The 17,444-nt window shown below is 52.7% G+C and overlaps 1 pseudogene; it reads right to left on the bottom strand.

The window, feature by feature from the left end:
* Nucleotides 1–318: 318 nt before the first annotated feature.
* On the bottom strand, nt 319–2,110 carry LOC147124461 (uncharacterized; annotated as a pseudogene).
* Nucleotides 2,111–17,444: the final 15,334 nt, after the last annotated feature.

The raw sequence follows: 17,444 nt of genomic DNA, 5'->3' as shown, positions 1-17,444 counted from the left end.
CCCCACACTAACCCAGGGTCACTGGGTAACGATCAGGAGCAGGAACCTGGACTGATTCCCCCACACTAACCCAGGGTCACTGGGTGATGATCAGGAACCTGAGCTGATTCCCCCACACTAACCCAGGGTCACTGGGTGATGATCAGGAGCAGGAACCTGGGCTGATTCCCCCACACTAACCCAGGGTCACTGGGTGATGATCAGGAACCTGAGCTGATTCCCCCACACTAACCCAGGGTCACTGGGTGATGATCAGGAGCAGGAACCTGGGCTGATTCCTCCACACTAACCCAGGGTCACTGGGTAATGATCAGGAACCTAGTCAAGATGTGCTGTAGCCAATGTGTGATGTCTGCAGCTATACGATATTTCCCACAGCTGTTGAGGGCCCGTGGCCGGGCTTTGGTAACAACAACTCCAGGAGCAATGTCGTGAGGAAGTTGGTGGCTGTGTGTAAGCGGCATTGTTTTCTTCCATTGTGGCCTGTGAGGTGACTGGTACTCCCACTGTGACAGGCCATTGAGAAGCAGGCTGCTCGGGTGAGCTGCAAGCAGGTGTATGTATAATCCAAGTGCTCAGGAGACCACAAGGTAGGAGCATTGTCAGGCAGGGATGGTGACGTGATGCTGATGTCCTCATAACCCTTGGTGCAGTGTGTAGAATCGCCGAATACAGTGGGGACTGCTTCATCCAAAGCCACTTCATGCGAAGTGCTTGGCCCAGCGGTTTCATCAAGGCATTCCATCTCATCTCCCAGTCCTTGCTGCCAGTTGTGAATCTTTTGTTCTAGCCAGTCCACTCTTCGCTGGAAAATCTCTGTTCCACTGTTGGTCAAGATGTGCTGTAGCCGATGTGTGATGTCTTCAGCTATGCGGTACTTCTCATGGCTGTTGAGGGCCCGTGGCCAGGCTTTGGTAACAACAACTCCAGGAGCAATGTGTACATCAGTGTAGTCTTTGTGATGGTCGCCAACGGCTGTCGGGGGCAAGTCTCCCAGGGACAAACCCAAATGCCTCTGCACTACGATAGCATGTTTGCAGAGCAACAAATGCTGAATCCAGAAGGTGCAGCTGCAGGTAGCTGGGCTGTCATGTGCCTGCAGAGTGTACTCCTTGTCACCAGAAGTCACAGTGACTGTGTCTGCTTCCTGCTGCTTGACGCTCACTGTATACAGGTTACGATAATTTTCCTGCATCTGCTTCACTGCGTAATTGGTGAATTCTGCATAGAAAGACTGTAGATCTGCAGGTGTCTCTGCAACCTGCTTGAAAGAGATCTTCTGCAAAACTGTGGTATAGGAGCGCTCCCCATCCAGGACCTCATTGTGGAGTGTCAGCGACTCAATGCACTCCTTCATGGATGAGGAGGAGTGGAGCAGGTGTTTTATCTTGCCATTCTCCGACTCGATCCGATTATTGGTGTTATTCCTGAAAGTTAGAATGGTACTTCAGGAATATGTTACCCACATCTCCTTCTGCGGAACCCAGTTCATTGCAAGATGCTCCTGCAGGGGTAGGTGAAGCTGCCCAATCCTATCTACACACGATGTCTGTTTCTCCTCTGAGCCTGCATGAACCACCTCCCTGCAGATGACAAACAATTGCTGCTTTCTAGGATGGTCCAATGTGTAGCTGCAGATCTTCCTCCTCATGTTTATTATAACATGGAATTGGCACAGTAGCATCATGACAGCTGGGAGATGCTTCTGGAATGCATTCATCTCATTGATGTCCTTGTCCATAATTGCTCTCTCCACCCAATCCATGCAGGATCCCTTCATTTCAACGAACACACCCACAATTTCAACCAGCATCTCAGCTGTCTCATTCCTCATCATGGCATAAAACACAGCTCTGCCCCTGTCGATATTGTCCTGCACCATAATCTGATACAGAGGATAGCCGTACTTGTTAATCTTGTATGTCCCATCAATAAACAGCAACTCGGGAAAGGCTTCCAGATGGGACTTTATTGCTGGTGTCATGAATGCAATGATTTGAATGTCCTTTGCTTGCAGGCCAACACAGACCATTGCTCTGTTCCATTCAACCTTTTCCAGTGTTCTGTACTTCCGGTAATCAAGTACTTTGCAAAGTGTAATTAGAGCCATTGTGACTGCCAGGCCCCAGACAGAACCGAGCTCACATAGAATAGGCAGGGCTCACCCTGACAGGTTGAGACCATCTACCCTCCCCGAACAAGTTCCTTCCCCCCGAACAAGTTCCGAACCTTCCTCCCCCTGCTCCCCAGTTTCTGACCTTTCCCACCCCCCAACCCGGGTTCCTGACCTTCTCCCCTGCCTAAGATACCCCCCCACACCAGGTTCCTGACCTCCCCCTGCTGAAGTTCTTCCCACCGGGTTCCTGACCTTCTCCCCTGCCTAAGATACCCCCCCACACCGGGTTCCTGACCTCCCCCTGTCAAAGTTCCTCCCCCCGGGTTCCTGACCTTCTCCCCTGCCTAAGATACCCCCCCACACCGGGTTCCTGACCCCCCCCTGTCAAAGTTCCTCCTCCCCAACCCACCCGGGTTCCTTACCTTCTCCCCCCCGCAATAGATGGGGCATTGTGTGTGGGTCACGGATTGTTAACAGGTTTATTGGGTATGAAGTGAATAGTGACAGTGTCATGACTTCCGGATTTCGTCCAGTCCAATTACGTCACTTGCCACACACGCACCGAGCTTTCCGGGAAATCAACCAGGTCTAGGGGGAGGAGAGGGAGAAGGAGGTGCTGGTGTAAAGGGGGTGGGGTTAGAAGAACATGATCCGTCTTACCATCTGGATCACATTCTCTCACCACCCCACCTTTTAGACCTGAATCACGTTCTTCTCCCATCCCCAGTGTGCTCTCCATGCTCTTTACCCCCAAATTCTTGACATTTGATTTGCTTTGCTACTACCATGCGAAAGAAGAAGAGGGAGTGTAACAAACGTTCACCAGACTGATTCCTGGGATGGGGGGGGATTGTCCTATGAGGTGAGATTGAGTAGACTAGGCCTATATCCTGTGGAGTTTAGAAGAATGAGAGGTGATCTCTGTGATGAAATATTTCCATCCATCACTGCCTGTGACTGAGATCGGTTTCAGTGTCATTTCCCTTCCCCCAGACCTCATTGTATTGTGTACTGGAATGTGCTGTATTGTATACTGGAATGTGCTGGAATGTGCTGTGTGTAGGGCTCCGCCCATACCTGGCCCTGTTTGTAAGCTAGCTTCAGTCTAGCCCCAATCTCCAGAAGGACGACATCTCTCTCGCTTACGTGTTTCGTTCTAAGTTAATAAAAGCCTTGTTTTGTTCTGCTACCTTCGAGTCTCGGAATTATTGAGGCACATCAATCTCATTGAAACATACAAAATTCTTACAGGGCTTGATAGTTTATGATGCAGGGAGGATGTTTCCCCTGGCTGGGGAGTCTAGAACCAGGGATCACAGTCTCAGAATAAGGGGTCGGCCATTTGGGACTGAGATAAGGAGAAATTTCTTCACTCAAGAGGGTGGTGAATCTTTAGAATTCTCTACCCTGGAGGACTGTGGAGGCTCAGTCTTTGAGTATATTTAAGAGAGAGATTGCTAGATTTTTGGATATTAAGGGAATCAAGGGATATGGGGATAGTGCAGGAAAGTGGAGTTGAGGTAGAAGATCAGCCATGATTTTATTGAATGGTGGAGCAGGCTTGAGGGGCTGAATGATCTACTCCTGCTCCTATTTCTTATGTTCTATGGGACTTGGTCTCAGGATAAGTGGTCGGACATTTAAGACTGAGATGAGGAAGAATTTCTTGGCCCTGAGGCTTGCGAATCTTTGGAATTCTCTACCTCAAAGTGCTTTGGATGCTGAATTGTGCTGTGTAACAGTATTATAGGACAGTATCTCAGTTGGGACAGTATTACAGGACAGTATCTCAGTGTGGGACAGTATTACAGGACAGTATCTCAGTGTGGGATAGTATTACAGGACAGTATCTCAGTGTGGGACAGTATTACAGGACAGTATCTCAGTGTGGGACAGTATTACAGGACAGTATCTCAGTGTGGGACAGTATTACAGGACAGTATCTCAGTGTGGGACAATATTACAGGACAGTATCTCAGTGTGGGACAGTATTACAGGACAGTATCTCAGTTGGGACAGTATTACAGGACAGTATCTCAGTGTGGGACAGTATTACAGGACAGTATCTCAGTGTGGGACAGTATTATAGGACAGTATCTCAGTTGGGACAGTATTACAGGACAGTATCTCAGTGTGGGACAGTATTACAGGACAGTATCTCAGTGTGGGACAATATTACAGGACAGTATCTCAGTGTGGGACAGTATTACAGGACAGTATCTCAGTGTGGGACAGTATTACAGGACAGTATCTCAGAGTGGGACAGTATTACATGACAGTATCTCAGTGTGGGACAGTATTACAGGACAGTATCTCAGTGTGGGACAGTATTACAGGACAGCATCTCAGTGTGGGACAGTATTACAGGACAGTATCTCAGTGTGGGACAGTATTACAGGACAGTCTCTCCGTGGCCGCAAACGTGACTCCAGGATGGTTTGTTGCCTCCCTGGGGCCAGGGTCATGGATGTCACTGAACGGCTACAGGGCATTCTTAAGGGGGAGGGGAGCAGGCAGAGGTCGTGGTCCACATTGGGACCAACGACATAGGTAGGAAGGGGGATGAGGTCCTGCATCAAGAATTTAGGGAGCTAGGTAGCAGATTAAAGAGCAGGACCTCAAAGGTTGTAATCTCTGGATTACTCCCAGTGCCACGTGCTAGTGAGTATAGGAATAGGAGGATAGAACAGATGAATGCATGACTAAAGAGTTGGTGCAGGAGGGAGGGTTTTAGTTTCCTGGATCACTGGGCCTGCTTCTGGGAAAGGTGGGATTTGTACAAGTCGGACGGGTTGCACCTGAACCAGAGCGGGACAAATATCCTTGCGGGGAGGTTTGCTAGCACTGTTGGGGGGGGTTTAAACTAACTTGGCAGGGGGATGGGATACAGAGGGGATCTGAAATAGGGGGTGATGTGCTGCCAATTATAGAGAAAAAAACAAGTCAGCTTGGTAGACAGGGCAAATATATAAGGGCAAGGCTGGATGGCATCTATTTTAATGCAAGGAGTCTTGCAAATAAGGTGGATGAACTGAAGGTGTTGATAAACACATGGGAGTATGATATTGTTGCTATCACGGAGACATGGTTGAGGGAGGGGCAAGACTGGCAGCTCAATATTCCGGGGTACAGAATCTTCAGGCGAGACAGAGGGGGAGGTATAAGAGGAGGGGGTGTTGCAATATTAATTAAGGAGTCAATTACTGCAGTAAGGAGGGATGATATATTAGCAGGTTCCTCTAATGAGGCCATATGGGTGGAGCTTAAAAACAAAAAGGGGGCAAGCACTTTGCTGGGAGTGTACTATAGGCCTCCAAACAGTCAGGGGGAGATAGAGGAACAGATATGTAGGCAAATCTCAGAGAAATGTGCAAATAATAAGGTAATAATAATGGGGGATTTCAACTTCCCCAATATTAACTGGGATAGTCAGAGTGTGAAAGGCTCAGAGGGTGTAGAATTCTTAAAGTGCATCCAGGAGAGCTTTTTGAGCCAGCATGTAGAAAGTCCTACAAGAGAGGGGGCGGTACTGGACCTAATTCTAGGGAATGTGGCCGGCCAAGTGGAAGAAGTGCTAGTAGGTGAGCACTTTGGTGACAGTGACCATAATATGGTGAGATTTAAGGTGGTCATGGAAAAGGACAGGGATGGGCCGGAAATAAAGGTTCTAAATTGGGGGAAGGCCGATTTTAATAGGATAAGGCAGGATCTGGCCAAAATGGACTGGGATCAGCTACTTGTAGGAAAATCCGCATCGGAGCAATGGGAGGCTTTCAGAAGGGAGATTGAGATCATACAATGGCAACATGTTCCCGTAAAGGTCAAGGGTGGTTCCAAAAACCACAGGGAACCTTGGATGTCAGGGGATATACGAGAATGGATTTGGAAAAAAAGGAGGGCTTTTGGCAGATACAAAAGGCTAAAGACGGAAGAAGCCCTAGGGGAGTACAAAAAGTGCAGGGGGATACTTAAAAAAGAAATTGGAGATCAAGGAGGGGCCATGAAATAACACTGGCGAGCAAAATAAAGGAAAATCCTAAGATGTTTTATAAGTATATTAAGGGTAAGAGGATAACTAGGGAAAAAATAGGGCCCATTAGGGACAAAAGTGGCAATCTGTGTGTGGAGCCGGAAGATGTAGGAGGGGTACTAAATGAATTTTTTGCATCTGTTTTCACTATGGAGAAGGACGATGTAGACATAGAAATAGGGCGGGGGGACTGTGATATGCTCAAACATATTAACATCGAGAGGGAGGAGGTATTGGCGGTTTTAGCAGGCCTAAAAATGGATAAATCCCCAGGCCCGGACGAAATGTATCCCAGGCTGCTGTGTGAGGCAAAGGAAGAGATTGCGGGGGCTCTAACACATATATTCAGAACCTCTCTGGCCACAGGGGATGTGCCAGAGGACTGGAGAACCGCTAATGTAGTACCATTATTCAAGAAGGGGAGTAGGGAAAAACCAGGGAACTACAGGCCAGTGAGCCTAACATCAGTGTTAGGTAAATTATTGGAAAAAATTCTGAGGGACAAAATTAGTCTCCACTTGGAGAGGCAAGGATTAATCAGGGATAGTCAACATGGCTTTGTCAAGGGAAGATCATGTCTGACTAATTTGATTGAATTTTTTGAGGGGGTGACTAGGTGTGTGGATGAGGGTAACGCAGTAGATGTGGTATACATGGATTTCAGTAAGGCCTTCGATAAAGTCCCGCACAGGAGACTGGTCAAGAAGGTAAGAGCCCATGGAATCCAGGGTGCCTTGGCACATTGGATACAAAACTGGCTTAGTGGCAGAAGGCAGAGGGTGATGGTCGAAGGTTGTTTTTGTGACTGGAAGCCTGTGGCCAGTGGGGTACCACAAGGATCGGTGCTGGGTCCCTTGCTGTTTGTGGTCTACATTAATGACTTGGATATGAATGTAAAAGGTATGATCAGTAAGTTCGCGGATGATACAAAAATTGGTAGGGTGGTAAATAGCGAGGAGGGTAGTCTCAGTCTGCAGGACGATATAGATGGGTTGGTCAGATGGGCGGAACAGTGGCAAATGGAATTTAACCCGGAAAAGTGCGAGGTGATGCACTTTGGGGGGACTAACAAGGCAAGGGAATACACAATGAATGGTAAGACCCTAGGCAAGACGGAGGGTCAGAGGGATCTGGGTGTGCAAGTACACAGATCCCTGAAGGCGGCAGAACAGGTGGATAAGGTGGTAAAAAAGGCATATGGGATACTTGCCTTCATTAGCCGAGGCATAGAATATAAGAGCAAGGAGGTTATGATGGAGCTGTATAAAACACTGGTTAGGCCACAGCTGGAATACTGTGTGCAGTTCTGGTCGCCACACTACAGGAAGGATGTGATCGCTTTGGAGAGGGTGCAGAGGAGATTCACCAGGATGTTACCAGGGCTGGAGCGCTTCAGGTATGAAGAGAGACTGGGCAGATTGGGTTTGTTTTCCTTGGAGCAGGGGAGGCTGAGGGGGGACATGATTGAGGTGTACAAAATTATGAGGGGCATAGATAGGATGGATACTAAGGAGCTTTTTCCCTTAGTAGAAGGGTCAATAACAAGGGGGCATAGATTCAAGGTAAAGGGCGGGAGGTTTAGAGGGGATTTGAGAAAGAACTTTTTCACCCAGAGGGTGGTTGGAGTCTGGAACTCACTGCCTGAAAGGGTTGTGGAGGCTGGAACCCTCACAACATTTAAGAAGCATTTGGATGAGCACTTGAAATGCCATAACATACAAGGCTACGGACCAGATGCTGGAATATGGGATTAGATTAGACAGGGCTTGATGGCCGGCGCGGACACGATGGGCCGAAGGGCCTCTATCCGTGCTGTATAACTCTATGACTCTATGACAGTATTACAGGAAAGTATCACAGTGCTGCTGATATTAGCGATCGCTAAAATTATGGAGATGATGCAGATTGTGATATCAGTGAGTGCAATGCTCAGTGGACGCACGATCTGGGAGTTTGTAGTTTGCTATTCAACTTACCAGCATGCCTTAAGTGCGAAGAGCTGAGCAAGCGTTGACAAGCAGGAAGGAGATTCCAGCAGTGGTATTTAAATCGATCATCAGCACTCACTTGCAGCCCTGTGCAACTTTCTGCAACTCCAGCAGCTTTATTAACTTCTTTCAAGGCTCTAAGGTAACAGGGAGTGTTGTTGCAAGTGGAGAACGCCTTCATTCTTATTTAAAGGCTTCTGCTCACACTTGCTCAGTCATTGGGGCTCTACTGGCAGTCCCCCCTTGTGCCAGAGTATATTCAGGGGAGGGAGCGGAGGCAGCGATGAAGGGGAGAAGATGCTCACAGAGGGAGGAGGGTTCTCAACAGGAGGCCTTACTCACCTAGGGTCTTCCGAGGGCACTTTTCTTATATATATTTAAACCAGGAGCAGTGTATTAGGAGGCTATGCTTCACCAATAAGGTGGCCACAGAACTCTGCCACCTCCTGCAACCAGACCTGCAGCCTGACAATAAGATGAACACAGCTCTGCCAGAGACAGTCAAGGTCACTGTGGCCCTCAATTTCTTTGCCAGCGAATCCTTCCAATCTGCAGCAGGAGACATAGAATCATAGAATAGTATAGCACAGAAGGAGGCCATTCGGCCCATCGAGTCTGTGCCACCTTTTTCGAAGAGCTATCCAGTTAGTCCCACTTCCCCGCTCTTTCCCCATATCCCTGCAATTTTTTCTCCAACTATTTATCCAATTCCCTTTGAAAGCCATGAATAAATTCGTTTCCACCACCCTATCAGGCAGTGCATTCCAAATCCTAGGCACTTGTTGCGTAAATTTTTTTTTCCTCATGACGCCTCTGGTACTTGTGCCAATCATCTTAAATCTGTACCCTCTGGTTACTGACCCTTCAGCCATTGGAAATAGTTTCTCTTTAATTACTCGATCTAAACCCTTCATGATTTTATACACCTCTATCAAATCTCCTCTTAGCCTTCTCTGCTGTAAGGAGAAGTACTCATGCTTTATCCCAAAGCCTCAAGTCACTTCTTGCCTTAGATGTAAAGAGGAAGAAGGGAAGTCTTGGGGGTGCTTTATATAGCCAACATCTCGCAGTTCGCCGTCCATCGCTGCATCCGGGAGGTCACAGAGACTCTGTACAGCAGGCGAAGGGATTACGTTGTTTTCTCTCTGAGCAGAGAGAAGCCGGATGAGAAGGAGGGAGGGAGGAGGCAGGCCAATCCCCCTTCTGGATGGGCTGTCCGTGAACGCCTCACCAGACACTTGATTCGACTGAATGAAATCCCAGATTCCCGTTGCTCAACGCATCCTCATCATACCATCCCCCTGTTACAATATCACAGCCACCTCCTGGGCACAAAGCTTAAATTGAGAGCCACCACCACAAAAGATTCCAAACATAATTAATAAATTGATCCAAAATCAATTGACACTTATGACATGAACTAATCACCCTTGTGCAATCCCTTAGTGCCCTTTCCTGATCAAGTGCTCCCACAGTTGCTAAAGCATGGTAGGTAGAAAGCTGCTGAGTTTCCGTGGGGGAGACTTCAGATTGCCTTGCAGGATGACCTCGAGCAACTGTGGTCCTAGAAGGACCAGCTGTAGACTGCACCACCTTGGCATAGGCGGCAGCAGTCTTGGCTGGCTGGCTGACGGGCAGTGACAAGGGCAATGGCGGAGTGGCAGTGAGGGGAACAGAAATGCTGTCATCCAAAGAGAGGACAGCAAGGTACTGACCCACTGCCACTCTCCTGGACCAGCACCCCAGCATTCCTACCAATCTGTTGGAGCAGAGCTTGCTGGGATGCTGAGACTCCCTGCAACCCTGGTCGATGGTGGGCAACCCAGCCACAATGGCAGCAGTCGTGCCTTGGGTGGCAGCAAGCTGAGATTGCATAAGAGTGGTCTGCGCTTCTGCTGCAGAACTAAGACATTGGGTGTGCAGGAAGAGGAGAGCTCGCCTCCTCTCCACGGCAGCGACCAGTGCCTCAAGAGCCGCATTGGAGAATCTGCGGGCTCTCTCCCTGTGCTGAGGCTCCCGCATGTGTTGGCACTGCCGTCTTCTTCCAGCTGAAGTTGTGAGTGGATTGACAAAGATGTTGTGGCATAAATGCACTTCCCCTTGACCTGCTGCAGCGTTACATCATTTGGCCTTAACATTGCCCGTTTCGTGGCCATCTACAATTTCTAGGCCTATATGTTTCAATGAGATCACCCCTCATTCTTCTAAATTCCAGAGAGTATAGATTATAAACAGCTGAGGCCGAAGCACTGATCCTTGCGGCAACCCACTAGTTATAAGAACATAAGAAATAGGAGCAGGAGTAGGCCATACAGCCCCTTGAGCTTGCTCCGCCATTCAATAAGATCATGGCTGATCATCGACCTCAACTCCACTTTCCCGCCCGATCTCCATAGCCCTTGATTCCCCAAGAGTCCAAAAATCTATCTATCTCAGCCTTGAATATACTCAAAGACTCAGCATTCACAGCCCTCTGGGGCAGAGAATTCCAAAGATTCACAACCCTCTGAGTGAAGAAATTCCTCCTCATCTCAGTCTTAAATGGCCGACCCCTTATCCTGAGACTATGCCCCCTAGTTCCTTGCTCATGTGACGTTACTCCACCTCCCCCTCCCCCGCTCCTTCCCATCTGACATTACTCCCCTTCCCTCCCTCATTGTTCATGTGACGTTACTCACCCTCCCGCGCCTCTTCCCTTGTGATGTTACTCCAACTCCCCCGCTGCTTCCCATGTGACGTTACTCCCCCACCCCCGCTCCTTGTTCATGTGACGTTAATCCCACTCCCCCTTGTTCATGTGACGTTACTCCCCCTCCCCACTCCTTCCCATGTGACGTTACTCAACCTCCCCTGCTCCTTGTTCATGTGACATTACTCCCCCTCCCCTCGCCTTCCCATCTGACGTTACTCCCCCTCCCCTTGTTCATGTGACGTTACTCCCCCTACCCGCTCCTTCCCATGTGAGGTTACTCCCCCTCCCCGCTCCTTTACATGTGACGTTACTCCCCCTCCGCCGCTCCTTGCTCATGTGACGTTACTCCCCCTCCCTGCTCCTTCCCATCTGACATTACTCACCCACCCCGCACCTTCCCAGGTGACGTTACTCCCCCTCCCACGCTTCTTGCTCATGAGACGTTAATCCCCCTCCCCCTCCCCCGCTCCATTCCATCTGACATTACTCCCCCTCCCCCGCTCCTTGTTCATGTGACATTACTCCCCCTCCCCCGCGCCTTCCCATCTGACGTTACTCCCCCTCCCCTTGTTCATGTGACGTTACTCCCCCTCCCCCACTCCTTCCGATGTGACGTTACTCCCCTTCCCTCGCTCCATGTTCATGTGGCGTTACTCCCCCTCTCCGCTCCTTGTTCATGTGATGTTACTCCCCCTCCCCCGCTCCTTCCCATGTGACGTTACTCCCCCTCTCCCGCTCCTTGTTCATGTGACGTTACTCCCCCTCCCTGCTCCTTCCCATCTGACATTACTCCCCCTCCCCGCTCCTTCCCATGTGACGTTACTCCCCCGCTCCTTGTTCATGTGACGTTACTCCCCCTCCCTGCTCCTTCCCATCTGACGTTACTCCCCCTCCCCGCTCCTTGTCATGTGACGTTACTCCCCCTCCCCCACTCCTTCCCATGTGACGTAACTCCCCCCTCGCTCCTTCCCATGTGACGTTACTCCCCCTCCCCCGCTCCTTGCTCATGTGACGTTACTCCCCCTCCCTGCTCCTTCCCATGTGATGTTACTCCCCCTGCCCCACTCCTTCCCATGTGAGGTTACTCCCCCTCCCCCGCTCCTTGTTCATGTGACGTTACTTCCCCTCCCCCGCTCCTTCCTATCTGACGTTACTCCCCCTCCCCTTGTTCATGTGACATTACTCCCCCTCCCCCGCGCCTTCCCATCTAACGTTACTCCCCCTCCCCTTGTTCATGTGACGTTACTCCCCCTACCCGCTCCTTCCCATGTGCGGTGACTCCCCCTCCCCGCTCCTTCCCATGTGACGTTACTCCCGCTCCCGCGCTCCTTCCGATGTGACGTTACTCCCCTTCCCTCGCTCCTTGTTCATGTGACGTTACTTCTCTCTCCGCTCCATTTTCAAGTGACGTTACTCCACATCCCGCGCTCCTTCCCATGTGACATTACTCCCCTTCCCTCGCTCCTTGTTCATGTGACGTTACTCCCCCGCCCCCGCTCCTTCCCATGTGACGTTACTCCCCCTCCCCCGCTCCTTGTTCATGTGACGTTACTCCCCCTCCCTGCTCCTTCCCATCTGACGTTACTCCCCCGCTCCTTGTTCATGTGACGTTACTCCCCCTCCCTGCTCCTTCCCATCTGACGTTACTCCCCCTCCCCGCTCCTTCCCATGTGATGTTACTCCCCCTCCCCCACTCCTTCCCATGTGACGTTACTCCCCCCTCGCTCCTTCCCATGTGACGTTACTCCCCCTCCCCAGCTCCTTGCTCATGTGCCGTTACTCCCCCTCCCTGCTCCTTCCCATGTGATGTTACTCCCCCTCCCCCACTCCTTCCCATGTGACGTTACTCCCCCTCCCCCACTCCTTGCTCATGTGACGTTACTCCCCCTCCCTGCTCCTTCCAATGTGACGTTACTCCCCCTCCCCCGCTCCTTGCTCATGTGATGTTACTCCCCCTCCCTGCTCCTTCCCATCTGACGTTACTTCCCCTCCCTGCTCCTTCCCATCTGACGTTACTCCCCCTCCCCGCACCTTCCCATGTGACGTTACTCCCACTCCCCCGCACCTTCCAATGTGACGTTACTCCCGCTACCCCACTCCTTCCCAGGTGAGGTTACTCCCCCTCCCCCGCTCCTTGTTCAAGTGACGTTACTCCCCCTCCCCCGCTCCTTCTCATGTGACGTTACTCTCCCTCCCCTGCTCCTTCCCATCTGACGTTACTCCCCCTCCCCTTGTTCATGTGACGTTACTCCCCCTACCCGCTCCTTCCCATGTGAGGTTACTCCCCCTCCCTGCTCCTTCCCATGTGACGTTACTTCCCCTCCCCCGCTCCATCCCATGTGACGTTACTCCCCCTCCCTCGCTCCTTGTTCATGTGACGTTACTCCCCCTCCCCCGCTCCTTGTTCATGTGATGTTACTCCCCCTCCCCCGCTCCTTCCCATGTGACGTTACTCCCCCTCTCCCGCTCCTTGTTCATGTGACGTTACTCCCCCTCCCTGCTCCTTCCCATCTGACGTTACTCCCCCTCCCCGCTCCTTCCCATGTGACGTTACTCCCCCGCTCCTTGTTCATGTGACGTTACTCCCCCTCCCTGCTCCTTCCCATCTGACGTTACTCCCCCTCCCCGCTCCTTGTCATGTGAAGTTACTCCCCCTCCCCCACTCCTTCCCATGTGACGTTACTCCCCCCTCGCTCCTTCCCATGTGACGTTACTCCCCCTCCCTGCTCCTTCCCATGTGATGTTACTCCCCTTGCCCCACTCCTTCCCATGTGACGTTACTCCCCCTCCCCCGCTCCTTGTTCATGTGACGTTACTTCCCCTCCCCCGCGCCTTCCCATCTGACGTTACTCCCCCTCCCCTTGTTCATGTGACGTTACTCCCCCTACCCGCTCCTTCCCATGTGAGGTGACTCCCCCTCCCCGCTCCTTCCCATGTGACGTTACTCCCGCTCCCCCGCTCCTTCCGATGTGACGTTACTCCCCTTCCCTCGCTCCTTGTTCATGTGACGTTACTCCCCCGCTCCTTCCCATGTGACGTTACTCCCCCTCCCCCGCTCCTTGTTCATGTGACGTTACTCCCCCTCCCTGCTCCTTCCCATCTGACGTTACTCCCCCGCTCCTTGTTCATGTGACGTTACTCCCACTCCCTGCTCCTTCCCATCTGACGTTACTCCCCCTCCCCGCTCCTTCCCATGTGATGTTACTCCCCCTCCCCCACTCCTTCCCATGTGACGTTACTCCCCCCCCTCGCTCCTTCCCATGTGACGTTACTCCCCCTCCCCCGCTCCTTGCTCATGTGCCGTTACTCCCTCTCCCTGCTCCTTCCCATGTGATGTTACTCCCCCTCCCCCACTCCTTCCCATGTGACGTTACTCCCCGTCCCCCACTCCTTGCTCATGTGACGTTACTCCCCCTCCCTGCTCTTTCCAATGTGACGTTACTCCCCCTCCCCCGCTCCTTGCTCATGTGATGTTACTCCCCCTCCCTGCTCCTTCCAATCTGACGTTACTCCCCCTCCCCGCTCCTTCCCATGTGACGTTACTCCCACTCCCCCGCACCTTCCAATGTGACGTTACTCCCCCTACCCCACTCCTTCCCAGGTGACGTTACTCCCCCTCTCCCGCTCCTTGTTCAAGTGACGTTACTCCCCCTCCCCGCTCCTTCTCATGTGACGTTACTCTCCCTCCCCCGCTCCTTGTTCATGTGACGTAACTCCCCCTCCCCCGCTCCTTCCCATCTGACGTTACTCCCCCTCCCCTTGTTCATGTGACGTTACTCCCCCTACCCGCTCCTTCCCATGTGAGGTTACTCCCCCTCCCTGCTCCTTCCCATGTGACGTTACTCCCCCTCCCCCGCTCCATCCCATGTGACGTTACTCCCCCTCCCTCGCTCCTTGTTCATGTGACGTTACTCCCCCTCCTTCGCTCATTGTTCATGTGACATTACTCCCTCTCCCCCGCTCCTTCCCATGTGATGTTACTCCCCCCGCCGCTCCTTCCCATGTGACGTTACTTCCCCTCCCTCACTCATTGCTCATGTGACGTTACTCCCCCTCCCCCACTCCTTCCCATGTGACGATACTCCCCCTCCCTCGCTCCTTGTTCATGTGACGTTACTCCCCCTCCCCCGCGCCTTCCCATCTGACGTTACTCCCCCTCCCCTTGTTCATGTGACGTTACTCCCCCTCCCCACTCCTTCCCATGTGACGTTACTCCCCCTCCCCCGCTCCTTGTTCATGTGACATTACTCCCCCTCCCCCGCGCCTTCCCATCTGACGTTACTCCCCCTCCCCTTGTTCATGTGACGTTACTCCCCCTACCCGCTCCTTCCCATGTGAGGTTACTCCCCCTCCCCGCTCCTACCCATGTGACGTTACTCCCCCTCCCCCGCTCCTTCCGATGTGACGTTACTCCCCTTCCCTCGCTCCATGTTCATGTGACGTTACTCCCCCTCTCCACTCCTTGTTCATGTGATGTTAATCCCCCTCCCACGCTGCTTCCCATGTGACATTACTCCCCTTCCCTCGCTCCTTGTTCATGTGACGTTACTCCCCCTCCCCGCTCCTTGTTCATGTGATGTTACTCCCCCTCCCCCGCTCCTTCCCATATGACGTTACTCCCCCCCGCTCCTTGTTCATGTGACGTTACTTCCCCTCCCCCGCTCCTTCCTACCTGACGTTACTCCCCCTCCCCTTGTTCATGTAACATTACTCCCCCTCCCCAATCCGTCCCATGTGACGTTACTCCCCCTCCCCCGCTCCTTGTTCATGTGACATTACTCCCCCTCCCCCGCGCCTTCCCATCTGACGTTACTCCCCCTCCCCTTGTTCATGTGACGTTACTCCCCCTACCCGCTACTTCCCATGTGACGTTACTCCCGCTCCCCCGCTCCTTCCGATGTGACGTTACTCCCCTTCCCTCGTTCCTTGTTCATGTGACGTTACTCCCCCTCTCCGCTCCTTGTTCAAGTGACGTTACTCCACATCCCGCGCTCCTTCCCATGTGACATTACTCCCCTTCCCTCGCTCCTTGTTCATGTGACGTTACTCCCCCTCCCTGCTCCTTCCCATCTGACGTTACTCCCCCTCCCCGCTCCTTCCCATATGACGTTACTCCCCCGCTCCTTGTTCATGTGACGTTACTCGCCCTCCCTGCTCCTTCCCATCTGACGTTACTCCCCCTCCCGGCTCCTTCACATGTGATGTTACTCCCCCGCCCCCACTCCTTCCCATGTGACGTTCCTCCCCCCCCTCGCTCCTTCCCATGTGACGTTACTCCCCCTCCCCCGCTCCTTGCTCATGTGCCGTTACTCCCCCTCCCTGCTCCTTCCCATGTGACGTTACTCCCCCTCCCCCACTCCTTCCCATGTGACGTTACTCCCCCTCACCACTCCTTGCTCATGTGATGTTACTCCCCATCCCTGCTCCTTCCAATGTGACGTTACTCCCCCTCCCCCGCTCCTTGCTCATGTGATGTTACTCCCCCTCCCTGCTATTTCCCATCTGACGTTACTTCCCCTCCCTGCTCCTTCCCATCTGACGTTACTCCCCCTCCCCGATCCATCCCATGTGACGTTGCTCCCCCTCCCCCGCACGTTCCAATGTGACGTTACTCCCCCTACCCCACTCCTTCCCAGGTGACGTTACTCCCCCTCCCCCGCTCCTTGTTCAAGTGACGTTACTCCCCCTCCCCCGCTTCTTCCCATGTGACGTTACTCTCCCTCCCCCGCTCCTTGTTCATGTGACGTAACTCCCCCTCCCCCCGCTCCTTCCCGTCTGACGTTACTCCCCCTCCCCTTGTTCATGTGACGTTATTCCCCCTACCCGCTCCTTCCCATGTGAGGTTACTCCCCCTTCCTGCTCCTTCCCATGTGACGTTACTCCCCCTCCCCCGCTCCTTCCCCTGTGACGTTACTCCCCCCTCCCTCGCTCCTTGTTCATCTGACGTTATTCCCCTCCCTCGCTCATTGTTCATGTGACATTACTCCCTCTCCCCCGCTCCTTCCCATGTGATGTTACTCCCCCGCCGCTCCTTCCCATGTGACGTTACTCCCCCTCCCTCACTCATTGTTCATGTGACGTTACTGCCTCTCCCCCGCTCCTTCCCATGTGACCTTACTCCCCCTCCCCCGCTCCTTGTTCATGTGACGTTACTCCCCCTCCAAACTCCTTCCCATGTTACGTTACTCCCCCTCCCCGCTCCTTCTTCATGTGACATTACTCCCCCTCCCCCGCGCCTTCCCATCTCACGTTACTCCCCCTCCCGTTGTTCATGTGACGTTACTCCCCCTACTCACTCCTTCCCATCTGATGTTACTCCCCCTCCCCGCTCCGTCCCATGTGACGTTACTCCCCCCTCCCCCGCTCCTTCCGATGTGACGTTACTCCCCTTCCCTCGGTCCTTGCTCATGTGACGTTACTCCCCCTCCCGCGCTCCTTCCCATGTGACATTACTCCCCTTCCCTCGCTCCTTGTTCATGTGACGTTACTCCCCCCTCCCCCGCTCCTTGTTCATGTGACGTTACTCCCCCTCCCCCGCGCCTTCCCATCTGACGTTACTCCCCCCTCCCCTTGTTCATGTGACGTTACTCACCCTCCCCACTCCTTCCCTTGTGACGT

The sequence above is a fragment of the Somniosus microcephalus genome, chromosome 1 (assembly GCF_052327205.1).
Source record: "Somniosus microcephalus isolate GS21.2 chromosome 1, FLI_Smic_1.0, whole genome shotgun sequence".
Lineage (NCBI taxonomy): Eukaryota > Metazoa > Chordata > Chondrichthyes > Squaliformes > Somniosidae > Somniosus > Somniosus microcephalus.
This window is presented reverse-complemented; position numbering and strand designations above follow the sequence as displayed.